This window comes from Vanacampus margaritifer, chromosome 12, assembly GCF_051991255.1.
Source record: "Vanacampus margaritifer isolate UIUO_Vmar chromosome 12, RoL_Vmar_1.0, whole genome shotgun sequence".
In the NCBI taxonomy this organism is placed as follows: domain Eukaryota; kingdom Metazoa; phylum Chordata; class Actinopteri; order Syngnathiformes; family Syngnathidae; genus Vanacampus; species Vanacampus margaritifer.
The window spans coordinates 21350363-21369896 of record NC_135443.1 but is presented as its reverse complement, the minus strand read 5'-3'; the positions used below and the strand labels follow the sequence as shown (position 1 = coordinate 21369896).

At 37.6% G+C, this 19534-nt stretch overlaps 2 protein-coding genes across 8 annotated transcripts in view; both read left to right on the top strand.

Moving 5' to 3' along the window:
- LOC144061565 (uncharacterized) overlaps positions 1-2463 on the top strand; it is a 13456-nt gene extending 10993 nt beyond the window's left edge. For all 3 annotated transcript variants that reach the window (XM_077582134.1, XM_077582132.1, XM_077582133.1), the window contains 2 exons: positions 230-295; positions 1675-2463. The gene's annotated coding sequence lies outside the window, so the exon portion shown is untranslated. The remainder of the gene's footprint in view (positions 1-229; positions 296-1674) is intronic.
- slc8a1b (solute carrier family 8 member 1b) overlaps positions 1-19534 on the top strand; it is a 143921-nt gene that overhangs the window by 75505 nt on the left and 48882 nt on the right. The gene's annotated exons all lie outside the window — the stretch shown is intronic.

Here is a 19534-nt window from a genome sequence, read left to right as displayed (position 1 = left end):
TTGTTTTTGTTTCATTGTGAAAAATAGACGTCACCAATTTACACAAACCTGTAGTGCAGAAGGATTTATTTATTTATTTTTGTAATGGCAAATAAAATGAGTTTGCATTCACAATACTTTAACCTATTCATTGTTCTGTATGTACTGTAACTGTGTACATGCACAGGTACAGTCTTGTGTATTACTAAGAATTGAATTTTATATGTATTTTTTTCTTCATGTGTACCAGGTTTGAACTGACGCACAACCTGAAGACATAGCTGAAGACGTAGCTGTCACAGACAAAGTTGACCAGGTGACGAGATTTCTTTTTGAATATTGATGTTGAAATCAGTTTTCAGAAGCAAGACGTTAGGAGTGAAGAGTGTAGAGTAGATGCTAGGGCTAAACTATATAACTAACAAATATAATCACAACAATTGTTTATGCAATGTGTATTGCCAAGACGTTAAAAATACTGTATCCAACAATACGCTTGTATGGGACTAAAATTTCTACAAGTCAACATTAAAAATATCTCAAATTGAAGATTTGTTGGCAGTTTGGTGATTTAGATTATGCACTGTAGTGATCTTTTTTTCCCATTAATTTATTTATGGTGGATTTTAGAGGTGAACTCGCTATAATTTTTTTATTTTTTTTTAAACAGAAGTGTAAACATCAGGTAGTTTATTCACTTGTATCAAGCTTGGATAAATGTGCTTTATGTTTTGGACCTTTCGCTGCACTAGAATGGACTGGCATGATGGGTATTTTATCTTGTGTGTTATTTGTATCTGCAATGGATCTTTGTTTCACGCAACCAGGATTAATAGTGCAGGCATTTTCATTGAATGAATATAATTTAGTCAAGAGGATAAATTATGACCCATGTTTATACCGCTGTCTTTAGTTGCAAGCAGCTAAATGTTGAGCAATTGTCTCAATCTTAACGACTGTCTGACTCAGTAAAATAGAAAACGTCTACTGTAACTGAAGGACTGTATCACACAAGACCCGTTTTAGGGGCAATGCCATAGATTAAGCATATTAACTATCCCTCTTGTTAAATGCTTCATCTCATCTTTCGAATAAATGTGGTGACTAGATTTATAATAATCTTTAGTACATTATATGCACAAACTTAAGGTTCTAAATGCTTTTCTAGTTTGCTCCAGCATCTGGCACATATCCCGTTGATTGCAAAAAAAAAAAAAATGCAAAACTGCTTGATGATGAAGACCACCTATCTTTGGTAAATGAACTTTAGCACATTAGCCCATCAATGGCGGGAGCTACTTCTGCCGCGAGCGCTCGACACTTGTCTCAAGCTTCTACTTCGAGTGTAACATCACTAAGTAACAGCGAAGTAAAGCTAGTAAATATTTATGACCACCCGCCAAAAGGAACTTTAACCCGCATCCGGCAGGTGTCAATTTTAGAGCCGCTGTATATATGCACATGTATGTGTGCGTCTACTGTATATATGGATATCATTGCTGTCCTGTGAAAAACACGTTTCCATTTTTAGGTCGCGGGCTGCTCTCCGGTAGCGATCCTTCTTGGCGGCACGGCTTGTATCACGGTGCGCTTTATAGTCTGGAAAATATGGTGGAAGTGTTTTTCACAGGACAGCGACAATATGTATATGTATGTCTGTATGTATGTAATAATTGTTTTTGTTTAAAAAATTAGGTTGCTGATGTATCCAGTTCAAGTGAGGATTCATCAGCAGAGGAATATGTTCCAGATTCTCACAGTACTTCGGACACTTCCTACATTGAACCTGTTTCAGAAATTCTGAAATCCGAAGGTATTCCAGTAATGAGCTATTAGAAAACTGCTCATCTTTAAGATGAGAGGTAGTCATGTTTTAAAGAATAAAATGTTCAATGTTCACTGACTCTTTTGCATCTGGTTTCATGTCTAACTTATCCATTACAAAGATGTGCTTGACCTAGATAACCTGTTCACATAAGAAGCATTGTTTTATTAACATACCAGTTTCAGTCTGTCCTAAAGTTGTAACATGGTGCTCAAGGATCAGGTATGACTTTGCATTTCACAGTATTGTTATGCACAACAATGCGACCTTATATCAGGTAAGTCATTACACATCAATGTCATTTCAGTTTGTGTAACGCCAGAATGCCAGAACTTTCAAGTCACTTCAGTGACATGGTTGCTGTGTGTTGTGTAAACTTTGTCCTTGTAATGTGAGTTGGTCCTCATAATTACCATTTTTGCCATGGGCGTGGCTTATTTAGCTCATTATCTATGTCCTCATAATTACTGTTTTTTCAGGTTTTTCTTTTTTTTGTGCGTTGAGTTTTTTCAAGTTTTGAAGTGAAATTTCCCTGGACGACCCCAAAAAAAAATTTGGGGTGCAAGTCCCATCTCTCTGGCATTAGCGGAAAGGGGTGTCCCCGTAATACACAATTAAACAGGTTTGGAAAAAATGTCCTCATAATACACAGAGGCAAACCTGTGTGCGTGTGCGTGTGTGTGTGTGTGTGTGTGTGTGTGTGTGTGTGCGTGTGTGTGTGTGTGTGTGTGTGTGTGTGTGTGTGTGTGTGTGTGAGTGAGTGATGCAGTATTCGAGGGCGGTGTGTAGGCGGCCACAGTGGTAGAGTCAACAAGATTCTAGTGGAATCAAGCTTTTTCTTCCATATGACATTACAATTCCCTGTTTATAATTCCGTGTAAGCCAATAGACATGTTAGACAAGCAACGTGTTTATTTCAATGTAGGATGTTGATGATTACTTGGGTGTGTGGATGTAATCAGCGTCATTCACCATACTAATGCTATTTTGTATTTTTGTTTCAGTTTCAATTGAGATTCAAGGATTAGCTGATTTGTTTTGTAGTGTTTTTTAAAAAATTTAAAATTTTAGAAAATTAATTATCTTTTTTTTCTTTAGTTACATTGGAAGGAAGAACCTTTCTCTGACTTCTGGACTCCTGTTTATGCATGTCATAAATTTGTTGTCACCAACGATTTGATACTGCATCAAATGCTTGGAGCAAAGTGGCACACTCCATTTTCCCTCTGTTGCCCCCAGTCATAATTAAAAACCAATCGATTGTGCACAATCCACTGGTGTCTTACGGTTTAATCTCTTTTAAAGCCCATTCCAACATGGTTACAGTGGTAAGAAATATGTTATTAAGTTATCTACCGTGGGTTGTGATCTTACATAAATTGGATTGAAAAGCACTTACGAAACATCTCACATTAGGATCACTAAAGTTCCTTCAATTGTTTTATTTGATTGAGATTACACAATAGTCCGTTTATAGTCACTTACGTGCATTCCTAAATTAGTTTTAGTGGTTGAATGTTATGCTGATTAAACTCATGACTTCTCAAAAACTAATTGTGTATAAAAAGTTTGTTTGAAATTCATGCTTGTAAGTCAACCTCAAGGGGGTGAGCTCCATGACATCTTATTACAAAAAAATTACCAATTTACCAAAAACTGGAGAAAAATAAATAAAGCTCCACATTTATGCGTTAGGTTTGAAATTCCCAAGTTCTGTTCAAAATGGTAAAATATTCATGTCAGTCTAGGGGATAATCCAAATAATATATTAATGCTAAAAATGCACTGTAGCCTATTACAAAAAATAGAGAAAAATATAGCTCATTATTATGTCAATGTCAAATTTGGCTGTAGCTGTAAAAATGGTCAATTAGGTTTGAAATTCCTCATCCCTGTTCACAATGGTAAAATTAAAATAGAAAGAATATGAATTAAAGCACAATGCTTTTTTTTAATGAGAGGTGAGCCTCTAACTTTGTTCGGTAGTGCATATAATTTGCATTTGGGTTCCATTTGCATTGACCTCAGTAGTCTTCTAATTGCAGCTAGCGCAGCGTGGCGCCTGTGTTAGTGTACAGTATATCTTGGCAGTTAGCAACTTTAGCCTGCAGCAATCTGAACTGGAGCTGTGTAAATGTCACTGAAAGCTGGAGTAAATAGAGACGGCTGTCTGTAAAAGGTTGCAACCTGACTGGAACCACGATGGGGAAAATCATCATCTTGGTTTGTCGCCGAGTATTTGGGCTGTATTCACATTTTATTGACTTCAAAAGGATAGATCGCCTTTCAGTGTCACTTTAACACGAAAGGTTCATACTAGCTGCCTAACCCTTTGCTGCCCCGTGCTCTGATTTTTTAACTTCACCTCCACCCCAAGACACTTCAACATCGTCGCCAGTATTTACCGCTACAATTTACGAGTGTACTGCAACAGAGGTGCTCGCTATTTGTGTGCAGTGCGAGCGCAGTCGGGCGTGAAATTAAACCACTGTTTAATTTTGGGACTCTGCAGCCAAGCTACATCCTGACGAAGTGCTGTTTAAAGGGTAATCAAGGTGGTTTGTCGTTCCTGTTCAAAATGGGTGCGCGGGTGGGTGGTGGGGGGTCACAAGGTGAGAACTTGAAAGAGTGTGCTTTAAATCATGGTGTTGGATGTTCCTGTTGTTGTTATTTTATAAACCTTACCAAGTGTTAGTGTCATTGGTCATTCGTGTTAAAATGGTGAAAATGACAGTAATGGAAAAAGTCTGCTTTTAAGGCAATCAACGATGCTGTACTGTCTCTGTCTCGTTTTGTGGCAATGTTGATGAAGCGTTACTTTAAAGGCATTCCAAGTCATTTGTCAGTCCTTGTTAAAAAATGGTGAAGTGTCAAAATATTGAAAGGGTGAATGTTAAAAGCAATTTGTGATGCTGGACGGTCTCGTTTTTATGACGATTCTGACTAAGAACTCTTGCGTAAAATGGTAGTGTTGAGATATTATAAGAGTCGCTAGTAGTCTTTCTGAGTAATATCCGTAATAGCCTTGAGAAAGTGCTGCGTAAACTGCAATTAAGGTTGTTTGTCATTCCTGTTCAAAATGTTGAAGTGTCAAGATTGAAAATTACTGCATTAAGGCAAGTGATTATGCTGGATGTCCCGGTTTTGTGACAATCTTGTTGAAGTGCTGAAATCTGTTTGTACTTTCCAGTTGAAGGTAGTTAAAGCGATGGGAAATTGAAAGAGTCAGCCTTAAAGCATTAGCTGTTTTTATGATGATCTTGAAGAAGAGCGAAACGACAGTCTCAGTGGTTTGGCTACAGAATTAAAGGAATCTGCATTAAAGCCCTCTATGATGCAGTATGGTCTTCCTTTGTTTTGTTTTTTTGGTTTGTTTTTAAGTATCACTTACTTTTTTGCAACCTCCTTGCTTCGTCTTGATGCTCACTAATGAAAACCGCACTCAGCATGTTACTAAGACGTCTGGGAGCTGTTTTAACATTTCTAAATAAAGCAGTTAAAATATCTCAATGAGGGAAAACACCATTTAAATTGTACTAATGATCTAACTGCTGCATTGTTATCCGTACGAGGCTTGTTAAACGTCTTGTGAAGGTCAACGTGTTTCATTACATTTATTGCACAGCAAGCCCCATCAACAGTATCTATCCCGGTGCAAATGCAAGCAAGGCACTATTATCTTTTAAATATATCTACGTGTCACATAGCTGCTTGCTGAATAAGCTCCAGGGCATGGAAAAAAAACTGTGTGGCGGTCAAGCCAAGCGAGCTGCAGGTTTGAGAGGCGATCAATGGTGTCTAATGTGACACCAAACTGGCTTTATTGGTGACCGATCAATGACATCATGTCTGGACTTACTGGATGCTACAAGACCAATGGCAATTGATCTTGGTTTCAATGGTCCTCTCGGATTTCTACATTCTCGTACTTGGACGGACATTCAGAATCAAGATACGGATGGCAGCTAGCTGCTATAGACTAGCACTGAAACACCGACTGTACTATTTTTTTCAGTGTTCATATTTTCAGGGAAGTTAACCTTTTGATCCCTTGACTAATACTTTCGCCATGACCTTTACAGTATTTGCATACTGTACTACACCCTATGAACTTTACAACCAACACATATTTCACACATTACGTCGCCACATAGCACGTCGTTGACACTTTACTCCTAGAATGTGATTTTCCAGCCAATTAGCAGCATCTTTTGCCATGCTAATCTTCTAACACCCGCACTTGTCAGTGTCCTGGCAGTGGAGACCTTTGCCGAGCTGTCCGCCCCGCTGGGAGACCACCTGTTTGTTCACGCTATTGCACAGCAGAATTCCAATCATTATGCATGTAACTCAGTTTGAAATCAACACGTCAATTGGTTCTCATTCAATTTATTTGTCAGCCTTGAATGGATTTGCCTTCTAATTGAGTTATTTTATTTTAAATTTTTTTGGTTGACAGTGGCACAAATCAATGGTAATACGCTCATCAAAGATTGTTCAGGTAATGATGAGATTATGATTTGGATCTGCATCAGATGGTACACTCACATAGATGCACATACTGTGCAGTAGGCCTATTGCCTGAAACTAATGAATTATTCATGAGGAAAATACAAAACACAGGCTGTCATCAGTGGAAGTTGTTAAATGATGTCTAGAGGAAATATACAGAGTATGAAGGACCACCTGTCTCGTACACATAGTTCAAATTTGGTAGCAATTAGACCAAATCTCTAGAACATGTACCAGTATTTCTTTGAAGGACCCTTGTAAATATTGAGTGATCTTATAATAACCGCTTAAACCAAAATGGCTGGCTTTTTTAAGGGTTTACTCATAATAGACATGACTACCAAATGCCTTGTTTCTAAGTGATACTGGCTTTGGGGGCAACATTTTCAAAAAGTTATTTTGGTTGAGTTATAATATTTTTTCAGTTTTATGTCATCAAACTTCACTACCATGTTCTGTCTACATACTATGAAAAAATTCAACATTTTTGCAATTTTGTGTCATCCATCTGTCTAGTATACTTGGTTCAAATTTGGTAGCAATGTCAATGGACAAAATCTCTATGACATGTTTGTCTTTGAAGAACCCCTGGAAATGGCCAAAAATGACCCTAAATGGGTGCTTCCAACCAACATTGGCAGACTTTTTTTTATCTTTTTGGGCATGGCTTCTTAAGATTTTTTGTGGGTCAACTCATGATACAAATCCCTACCAATTTCAAAAAAAATAATTTTAAAACATTTGTGGCCTCCACAAGCTGATGTTTATTGAGTTTTCTGTTGGAAAAAAATCCTCAAAGCGGCAAATTTCTTTGCATAGAATGAAATATCTCAGCACAGCATGCTTAGACCCTAATAATTATAATGATAGTAGTATTGATGATAATAGCAATCTCACTGTAGAAAACTAAATCTTGAATGATTTTCAGCAGCATTGTTTTGAAGAAATTCAACTTCCCTTAACTCTGCTTGGCTTCCTCCTGAGGGAAATATCAGCCTGCATCATCCTTTATGTTTGTTACTTTCTGTTCCTAAACCTGTCTGTGGGGTTTATTGGGGGACTCTGCGAGAACAGACTTTTGCTCCGGCAGGAAATAAAAAGTGGAACTCCAAATTAAAACATATAACCGAAAGATCAATAAATGGTACTAAAGAATGTTGATGATACTAATTTGTTACTTCATTTATACCTAGCATATTTCCGCAAATAGTGTGCAGGGTTGTTTATATGCTCAGCAGCAAATTAGGAATGGTGTTTATTAATGCTATTACCAAACAATATAACTGGTTTAAAATTATATATGTCAAGCTACATTTGAATTTAAAAGAAACCCTTGTAGAAAAATACATCAAAACTTTAAGACAAAGACAAATAAATTGTGTATACTGAACATCGACATCCAAATACTTGCACGTTCATGCAGGAGATGCTGATGCCACATCTGTGTTTAACACACAGACTGGCTGACATTTAGCCAATTAACAGCCAGCCTACTCCATACTCTCATTTGCTGACTCCCACGTCACTCATCAAGGCCAGGCCCTGCCTTTTAAATCCCCACACACTCAGACTCATAAATACTATAGGGTGGAATGTGCGGATGGCAACCCCTAGTGGAAAACAATGATACCTACATGCAAATACGGATGTTCGACCTGGAAACTGTGATGGAGAAGGGTTTACTTTATATTTATGTAGAAAGTGAAGGCGGTGATTAAAACTAATCTTCAATAATGAGCCACATGCTGCTTCACCAAGATTTGATCATCTGTGGTGTTTACATGTGGCAGCCTGTAAATTATCTTTAATTCTGTACATTTACAAGACATGCTTCAATAGGTGCTGCTGTTTTGGTTGGCAACATCATTCAAATGGGCTATGGACAAGTGTCATGTTCTATTTCAAAATATTCCAAAATGTTGATGTTGTCATCTTTCACCACATGCGTTTAAATTTTATTTATTTCACAAGGAAAGGGCAATATATGGCCAACCATGACTCAGCAAGTCAGCCGCTGCACTTTGAATTAGCCCTGGGCGGACAACCAGGATGATTTTTCTGTATCTTTTCTTTTTTTTCGCTGACTTTGCAGCGATTTAGCGCACCTTTGCGTGTCAGGGACGAGCGCCAGGGGGGTCGTGTCAGGGAATCTGGTGAGAAATGAGAGGTAGCGTGGCGGTAGTGATGGGAGGGGAACTTGAGGTCTGTGAGCAGATGGGGCGAGATAATTTTGGAGGAGCTAATGAAACAAAAACAAAGATGAAACCATTGCTCACCCGGTTGCACGCACACAAACAGAAAGGTGGATGTAACACACCTGCAGACCCCCCCCAAGTCAAATTTCCAGCTGTGTTGGGACAGCTGCCACCACCCGCGGTCCGTCAGTAAAAATAGAGGCAAAACAAATAAACGGAAGCTTTTTTTTCAAATGGTGAGTTTCTCTCAGGTCACCCGAGCCACTGGAGCAAAAGTTTGGAGCTCACTTTCAAACTTAAGTGGCGGAAATAACTGGGAAAATGTCAGGCGTTTTAGACAAAGATTACCAAAATGTGCATCGATCCATCCATCCGTTTACATCCTTGAACAGACCTCAGTTGCCATTCAGATACACCTCTTTTTTTTTCTTTTTCTTTTTTACAGTAAAAGGAAGACCACCTTTTTGGAGTCAAAAACTACAAATTGGGTCTTCTCAATCAAGGTTTTCCATTGCCACTGCTTCATTCATTCATTCATTCATTCATAAATTGCTCAAAGCAATTAGATGTCTGACATGGTAATTGTTTGTGTCCTGCCTCATGTATCCACTCAGGAAGTGGCGTCACTGGCAGTGTTTTCTTAGCATGATGTCATCAATATGTCAAGCGGTACAAGGTACATTGCGCAGCTCTGATTAGGGCCACCTCGTCTCCATCCACGTCGGATTGATTGACAGGTGTCTGTTGAAATCAGGGAGAAGGGATCGGAGGATTTGCCACAAGCGGCATCCCGTACTGTCACTTAATGAGGATGTTCACTATTACTGTTACTGTATGGTATTCTGGTGTGGCGCCTTGCTGACAACGTCGGGGTTTGGAATGTTATGGATTGTGGAGTCTAGTGTGTTTGTTTTACAGGGAGTTCAAATACAAATTCTTTAGAATGATTTGGAAAACATCTTGGAATACAGATTCATGACTTTGTTTTTTTTTTTATTGTGATGATAAATTTTGCAAAACTCTAATACACACAATGACGTTTTAAACTTTTGCGTATTAATGATAGAAACAGACTGGTAATCGGCCTGACTGATTTTTTGGGGACAAATATTAGTATTTTCCTTTAAAAAAAATAATAATAATCTGAAAGTCGATAAAAGGTCAATCTAAAACCATTTTAATCTCAGGGAACTTTATTAAAATTTTTATTTAACTTTACAAGAGATGATTCTGACTCTGGGATCCTTCTGAACCATTTGTTTTTGTTTGACATTAAAACAAATAAATGTGAAAGTTTAAGATTTTAAGTATTTTTAAATTTTGGAAAAAAATACTTTAGAAAACTATAGAGAGCTATAGTATTGACTTGTTTAAGTTTCCATTTAACTTTTCAAGACATACTAATAACCTTGGGAGCTCCTTGAACTTTGTTTAAAATGAAATCTTTTGTCTAAGATAAAAAAAAAAAAAACATTTTGAAAAGTCTGAAAAATTGCTAAATAAACATGTTTTAAGACAACAAAGTCAAGATTGGCATTTGATTTTTTTTGACACCAATAATTTTTACCTACTTTTTACAGAAAATTTATATCATCTCCAAAATATCTCCAAATATCGATTATTGGCTCCTTGACTCGGTATCGGCCGGGAAAGAAAAACATATCAGTCTCTCTCTAATTATTGAATTGGAAACTGTAGTATTCCATATAGGCCAAGTTGTCCTTTTTTTTTCTTTCATGAAATTACAGCATAATTCTCGCAAGATGAAAAGTCCGACAAATTTGTACCAATATTCCAACTGACGACTATATTCTCGTACAATTTCAACCTTTTACGCAAATATTATTTTCAAAATATTCTGGCTTTCCTTTTGTGATATTAAAAGAATGTTTACAGCATTACATTATTCTCGTAATGTGTATGCCTAATACTATTGTTTGAAAAGTATGTAAAGTCGACAGTAATTTTTTTTAGGGGCTAAATGTCTTTATTGGTTGGTTTTACTCAATAACATAATGTATAATCGGTTCCATGCCGAATTTAAAACATGAAGTTGATCCAACATTAACATAATTTTTTTGTGATGTTCAATAAAAAAACGCTGTCTTCAGCTCTTGTGTGTAATTTCTTTAGGAGGAAAATCCACTGGTTCCTTCTGGGTTGGGTTTACTGCAGTAATGTGGATGCACAAGGAGTCCTCACTGGTAATGAAAATCAGCTAATCCCCGTCAGGCTCTTTTTGAAGACGCCCTATTTGATGGAGCACAGACTCCTCCCGCCTGTGAGCGATCAATAAAAGGAGAAAGACCATTTCTGATCAATAGAGAAGCTCATCTATTATCTCTGGCAGCCGAGGGAAAGAATGGCCCGTTTGCGGCTCAAGCGGAAGCCAGAATTCACTTTTCATTCGTCTTTTGTCGAGCGTGAAGTGCTGCTGAGCATGCATGAGTGATTGGAAGCACGCAGGAACAGGAACAGGTGATGCAAGTCAATCAACGTCTCATCCCTGACCTTGTTGAACCTTGAAGACAAAGTTGCCCCGCATAGACGAAGCATAAATTTGACTCAAGTACAATTCACCTCATCTTAACCTCGGCAACCTCTGCTAGCATCGCAAACGTGAGAGTCATCTTAAACTGCAGTTTAAAGGCTCACACTTTTTTTCTCTTCTTTTTCAATAGTTTGTTGAACATAAGACTCATTTGCATTGACTGCGTTGAGGATCGATTTTTATAATATTCAAGCCTTGTTGGTTTTTTGATCGACTTAATTCCAATAAGAATCCTATGATTTCTTTTTATTTTGTGTTTAAAAATTAAAAGAATCTGATTGTTTTCTCAGGAAGATACTGATTTATTCTTGAAAGACTGCAACTTTTTTCTCAGAATATAATACAACTTTATTCCCGAGATTCCATCTTTATTCTGATAATAGAGTACCCCCCCCCCCCCCACACACACACACACTTTAAAAAAATTTATATATTTATCATATTTGTAAGAATCAGAGTGGTTTCTCTTGTAATTAGTACATAATTCTCAAAAGATTCCAACTTTTTCTTAGAAGAATTTGACTTTTTATCTGTAGCATTACTACTTTGTTTTTTTTTAAACATTCCGATTGTTTATTTTAAGAAAAAAATCTGACTTTATCTTAATGAAAAATGCTTGACTTTAATTGACAAAAAATACTACCAAATTTATTCTCATAAACTTGTGATCTTTTTTCACATATAATTACAGACACAGGCATTCTGACTTTTTCTTTATTTAATTCATAAGAATTAGACTGCTTTTGCTTGAACAATTGCAACTTTTTCTTGAACAGTTATGAATTTATTCTAAAAATATTCCCTAATTTTCCTTAAAAAAAAAATAAGTGTGACTTCACTATTTTTTTCTCACATGATCAAACCATGATTATTCTCATGAAATTGCAACTTTGTATTGGTGTTTTCATAACATTACCACTTAGTGTAAAAATATTGCCTTTCTCATGTAAATTGCAATTCTATTTGTGAACAAATCTCGTAATTTTTTTGCTCGGAAAATGATTCATTTTCACCTTAAGTGACAAATTTTAAGTTGGGTTTATGTTTCCTCTTTCCATTATCTCTTATAGTTTTACTTGAGCAGAATATTTCTGTACTCTTTTGACCTCTGCCGCTGTAAATCGTGTAAAGATAGTCATGAGCTTACTTCCTGTGCAAGCAATCCAAAATGTATAAGAAAATGCTTGGACCAATTGTTCTTTGGTCCTATCACAACATCTTCATGTCAAAGTTGTTTTAGGATAGCTGCTGGAAAATGCTATCTCTTTCTTCTCTTCTATTTGATTCTCTTCGATTGGATTCCATTCCTGGCGCACTAACCGCAGGCTCCATTTGTCGCCTCGGGCAGCGTAACTCAATTGCGTCTCCAGGGAAACCACAGCCAGAGCGTTTTCTCAATGCGTGTGTATGAAGAAGAGTTATCTCTGTTTGTTTAGCTCTTCCAAGCCAGAAAACCTTGTATGGATCAGCTTGTGCTCAGTCTTGCCTCTTTTACAGTCTAATAATCTTCATCTTCAAGTTTGACCAAGTGCTAAATTGCACATGCATTTAAATCGCTCATCTCAGCAAGAGATTTTTTTTTTTTTATGCTTTCAACTCAAGGCACTTGTCTCTGTCGGTGACAAAGCGAGGTTGTGTACATAACATCCTGGTTGATCGTTAGGCGATCCACTTGATAGTGATGTCATTTCGACATCTCTTGACACGGCGTTTCCGGAGCGATTACGTCAAGGGAGGCCAAATTGGTCCGTGTTGCTGCTCTTGTATCCCCCATCCTTTCACCCACGTCTGCCTGAGATAAGAACTTTGTTGTTATTTGCGTGCATGTTTAATGTCGACATATATCATATTGATTCCCGAACGTTTCAATAATGAGGTTCAAATGGTTGCTTTTGTGACCTTGTTCAGCATAAACTATGTATTTTTTTGCAGATACTTTCTATTACTTATTTAGTTTAAACCAAACTGTATACTGTACTGTCTGTTCGAGTGTGAGGTGCCAAAATTCATCCTACTTCCAACTTCGTGGCATTTCCCTCCCCCCCACAAGCCAAAATTCATCCCCTAATCTTTATCTTCTCCTCAGCTGCGCTGATTTCAAATCCAAAGTAATGCAACGCTGACATCAACTCGGATCACTAGAATTTCCCAGACAATCTGACTAGACTTTCTTCGAAACCTGCCCGTTGAATAGTGCTTGGCAAATTCTGTTGAGAGTGCCACCTTTCCTATAGTAGTTCTTCAAAGTACGAGCTGTGCAATTCATCCAAAATTTCTGCTTTAAGCCAAACTGGCCTACTTCCTGCTCAATTTTGGACATGGGTTCTTCAGACTTTTGTGTGTGACCTGCCATGGTAGACATTAGGGGTGAGAGTCTTTGACTGTCTCACGATTCAATTCAGATTTTTGGGTCTGTGATTCAATTCAGAATCGATTTTCGATTCAGAGCAATTTTTGATTGAAAAATTATTTGATTGGCAATGATTTCAGATGTGCGAAGAATCATCATGAACTACTCCAGTCTATTAGCTAATGCTAATTAGCGCGCTACTCGCAGCACTTGTATCACTTAAAAGAGCGGCTATTCATACAAAACGCTTCAAGAATGTATACAGAGTAGCATCTTACATTACTCACCGGCATATACTCTTCCTACACTGCAAAAAACGCAACTTTTATTGGCATAACTTCATAGTGACTTTTTCCTTCTACTCTTTAATAAGGCTACAACGTAACAGTGTATTAGAACACGCGGAACCACACTGGCCCTAAGTGGCCAAATCGTATACAACATGAACATCGCTCCCAATAAACGCACACACAAACAAGGGCAAGACAGTATAAAATAATTTAAATAAAGACAGTTTTGGGACATTTTATGTCAATTCTGAAACATACTAAATGAAAATCGAAATTCTTATGAGAATCAATTTTTTGGGGCACAACCCTTTTAAACATGTATCCCAAATTTCACATTGATTGGTAAAACTTTCCAGGGGTGCAACTGAGCTCTAAAAGGATTTGTCTTGTGTTGGGTACCCAGGTTACATACGTCTGGAGTTCTGACACCAGTTAGATAAGAAGATACACACACACACACACACACACACACACACAAGCACGTGTGGTCTCTTGTTGTTTTGGTGCACGCTCATTAGCGGTTAGCTTGTATGAAAACATTAAAACATGACTTTGTTCCACACCCTTGCCATCTGTCACCGCTCTCCTCCTTCGCTCACCTACAGCATGTTTGCTGGCCTAATTGCAATTAAAACTCGCACATGGGAAGTGTATGTGCACTGCTCTCATCACTCTTGACTGGATTAATTAAATTAAGAAAACTGTCTCCTATAATGGAAAAAGTCTTAACAAACAGTCTCAAAGCACCATCTCAGCTCACTGAGCTTCTTGAGAACTATTCAAAACTTTTTTGTGTAAGTGATGCAACCACAAAGTGAAAAAAATGAAGCGAACTCCAGAAGCAAATATTCTAAAGCCAAATCATAATTCAAATCATAATTTTTCATAACAAAAGTCTGCTATCTTAATGCTAACACACAATCCTACATACACAACGCAATGCATAGACGTACTACGGAAACTAGCATATTTCGACAGACAATATAACAACATTCACTCATATATATTGTTTATCCTCTGCGTTAAGTTGGGTTACTAAACAGCTGTTTACGTTTGTATATATTGTACTGCCCCGAGCTGGCCAAGGCGAATACACCAGAAAGCCTCACATTAAATTAAATCGAAGCATGAAACGGTGATATACAAAATAGTTAATTCTTTATGTTGTATTTAATTATGTTAACTACTTTACTTAATCTAACATATTACATAACATACTACTATTTTTCTTAGCAAAATACAGATTGTGCTTTTATACCTTGCAGTTATGGTTGTTAGTGAAAGCAACAACAACAACAAAATCCTGAAAAAAAATCGATTAAGCATTTTAGACTTGCTCAATACTAAATACTATTAAATTGTTGTCCAATTAAATATTAACTATGTGACTTAATTACGCACCAACCAGATGTCACCTCAGCACTGTGGTGAGGACCCAGAGGTGCTCGACATCTGGACAAATTGCTATTTACACACACACACACACACACACACACGCACACGCACACACACACACACGCACACACACACACACACACACACACACACAAACATACACACACGTGCATTCACCAAAACCCACACAAAAAAAGTGAGGTTACCTAATAAGAAGACACCCCGACAGCTTCCCGGTAAGTTGGTGGAACTTATCATCATGTTATACGGCGCACACACACTTGTGTTTCCAATCAAGATTTACAAGCGTACCACTGACGTTTCTGATTTGTGTGTGTGCGTGTGTGTGTAAGGGATTCCCCGGGATGTTCCAAAGGGCCTTATTTGGTTAGCAAGCCATACTTCAGATAGGGACAAAGATAGAGAAGCAATCAGGGGAAACTCCCTATCAAGTTGAACTGAACAAAATTGTTGCAATAACACAAAGAGGGAATTGAAGACACACACACACACACACACACACACACACACACACACACAGCAGTACAAAATAAAGAGCATCTGTTTACGGCTTCATCATCTATTCTTCATTGTGCTGTCCAATAAAGACAACCAGTCACGTAAATGTGATTTAACAGGCATCACAATGCGAGCGTGAGCTGAGGAAAACAATGCGCAAAATGGAAAGCACTGTGCTAAAAAGGCTTTTATGTACCTTGAAGGACCTCCAACATTGAAATTGCCTGAAATCAGAGAGAATTGTTGCGGAAAAAAGATACAATGGAAACCTTGGGTTATAACCTGAAATGTTCATAAATCAAGGTAATATTTCTCATTGAAATGAATGGAAAAATGTATTTAAACCGTTCCATCCCTAAAATTAAGTTTTACTTACCTTTCATTTTATTATTATTATTATTATTATTATTATTATTGGTGAGTGGTTCAAATTAAATATAATGCAATATAGAAATGTGTGTGCCCCCCCCCCCCTAATCTAAACTTGTGTTGAATAATGTGATTGTCATTTGCTTTTTCTCTAAGCAAAAGCGAAAAATGTATTAAAATTGTAAAAGAGACCTTTGTGGGGGGAAAAAAAATCAGAGATGTGTTTTAAGGCCATAACGCCAATCCCTAATAATATCGCTCCTCTTTGTTACAAGAAAAAGACATCTCTTCAAGTTTCATAACAGTAAACACAAAAAGATTCCCACAGCACATTGTCTTCAAAATAATCTAAATTAAGTCATGTGTGAAGTTGTGCAGCTGCCATGTTTAAATCAGCTCCGCCGTACAGCTGCGGACACAAGAAACAAGCACGGCAGTGCGTCAAGGGGTAAGGTAGCAAGTGTGCGCCTTAATTAATTTGGAAGTTCAACTGTAGTGGCATGTCCCAGGTGTGAATGTTTATGTGAGCTCACATGCTTCTTATTAGCCTCGATAACGACCACATTGTGTTTTGTGTGTGTGTGTGAGCCCGTCGTCGTCAGGATGTTGTTGTGGTTAGCTTCTGCGGCTAACGACATTGTAGGCCTGTAAAACCACTTGTGAATGCAGACGGCGCTCTGACTGTTGCTCTTTGTGAATTTACTTATTCTTTTTTTTTTTTGTGGAACCAATTTTTTTATTATTATTATTATTATTTTTTTTTAGATAGATAGATTTTGGAACCAATTTTCTGACAAAACATTGTATAATGCTTGAAGATGCTACAAGATGGTGCAGAAGCCATGGCTAATATGAAAGTAGTCAGCGGTATCAACCAAGTGTTGAAGTGATACTCGACTGAGAGACTTAACATATTTGTTTGTCGGGGGAGGAGCCAAGTTTAGCTTGGTTGCTAGTGGAAGTTACAGAGTTTTTACCGCACGTGTTGTTTACAAACTATAAAAGTCATGTTAAAAAAAAATAACTTTCAATATAGTTAGTTGACGGAAACAATCAAGAGTGCATACAACCTGCATGTACACTACTGTGCACTTGTTTTGTTCACAAGTCCACCCACAACAAATCTGTTCTGCCCAAACAAAGCGGCTTGCAGCCTGAGAACACACACACGCGCACAGACACACACACAGACACACACACACAGACAGACACACACACGCACACACACACACACACACACACACACACACACACACTCAAACCTAAAATAAAACCCCATTTTCCCAAACTTGCTTTTTCCGATCCAAATATGTCATGTAGGGGCGGGTTTTGCTGTGAAATTTTAGACTAATCATAATAATATTGTGCTTTACAACTTCCTGTATGACTTTGTGCTAGGAAAACTGTTTACATTCATGTGCGGCATACATTTTTCACAAAAAGAAAACAATTTCACATGTTGACATTACTCCAATCTGTAAACAAGACAATTCATACTCAATGCGGTCTACATCAAATAACAATGCAGTATATTTTATGCACTTACAGTGCTTTAAAATGCATTTAATACATATTTAATGGTGTTATTCTTCATACATACAAGTTATGAAGCTCCAGTGCATTTAATACACTCACGTTGCAATTAATACATACTTAATGTGGTTCATTTACAAACAATATACTGTATGTGTAGTGCATACACAATTGTGATATGTCTGGTTTACATTGTTATTATATCTATACTAAACATCAATGCACATAGAGTAATAACATTACGGATACTATAGAATTAATCCACACTGAATGCAATTAATATATAAAAAAGTAAAATTTTACACATTTAGTGCCACTAATACACCCACAGTGCTTTTTTTTTTTTTTTAACTTGCTACCTATACAATAACAACACGTACTGCTATAAATACCCACAAGGTGCTAATGTGTGAAAAGGGATGCGAGGGAGGAGAAGTGATACGTCTCAACTGCTTTCGAAGAGGCAGATGGAGGCCATTTGTCAGGGATGTAAACACACGGGGGGCCCGTACTACCTTTTCAAGCCCAAATTCCCCCGCAGTGTGTGTGTGTGTGTGTGTGTGTGTGTGTGTGTGCGTGTGTGTGCGTGTGTGTGTGTGTGTGTGTGTGTGTGTGTGTTTGTGTGTGTGTCTTCAATCCTGTGTGGAGAAGGGAGGATCACCCACTGGGAATCAAATTAAGGTGGGACCTCTAAATCCATTCTAATTCCCAACAGGAAATAAAGGGAACTGAACTGATTCTTAAAAGTAACTTTTTTCCACTACTCATGCCACTTTTGATCTGCTGGTAATCAACTCTTCTGCAATAGTAACGCTATGAGGCTCAACTAGTAGACACACACTAGTAGCTTCCTGGACCCTACAAGTGGGTCGGTGAGGCTCAGTGGTAGAGTGGCCTTTCTCGCAACCCTTAGGAGGTGGGTTCGATACCATGCCGTTGTGACCACGTCGAAGTATCCTTGAGCAAGTATCCCAGTTTTGAGGGCCTTGTATGGTGGAAAAGCGCTATATAAATGAAGTACCATTTAGTAGCACCAAAATGTCCACTAGTAGATTTTCTCCACTAGTGACATGAAATACTATATATATATATAAATAAATTCCTACTAGTATACCAAAGTTGTGCAGAAGTGTTTTACCGTAGTCGAAGGCAAGAGTGGTGGGGGGGATAGATAATCTAGTAAGACAGTCAAAGTTAAACTCCTTTACTTTGTCCTCACTCGTAGTACAAGTTTGGCTTCCTAGTAGTATTACTATAAGTTACTAGTGAGGCAAAAGTGTGCACTTGTTGATATTTGTACATTACTAGTGCTAGTAGTGAAGCACTAGATATTACTGCAACTAGTAAAGGTTTATAATGTTGCTAAACTAGTGCACAGTTTTCCTCAGTTGTGCTCACTAGTAGCATGTAGTCTTACTAGTATGCCAAAGTTGTCCTACAAGTGAGGACAAAGAGTTTACTTGTACATGGACCTTAAGATGGATATCATATGTACTTGACATTCATCTTAAGGTCCATATGTACTATATCATATGTACTTGACATTCATCTTAAGGTCCATGTACTAGTACACTTTAGTGAAATGCCTAGGGTGCACTAGTAGATCAATAATGTCTTACTAGAAACATTATTTTCTCACTATAGTAGGTCATTTCTGCACACTAGTAGCACAACTTTGGCTTACTAATAGGTAGTGATGGGAAAATAAAGCTTCAAGAAGGACTTGCAATATGTTTTACTCCTCTAGATGGTGCTCTTGGTTTAAAGATAAAGGCTACTGCAATTAAATTTTCACTGCTTTTTTAAACCAAGTGTGCCATCTAGTGGATTAAAATATTTCACAAGTGCTTTATGAAGCTTCATTTGTCTATCACTACTAATAGGACATTGAAAGTACTAGTTAGGCACAACTGTACACTAGTTGATGTGTGCACAACTACTACTGCGTTACTACTGTAGTACTACTAGTGAAATTATAGACGTATCTAGTAGTAGGATTTCTTGATGTCTCAAGTA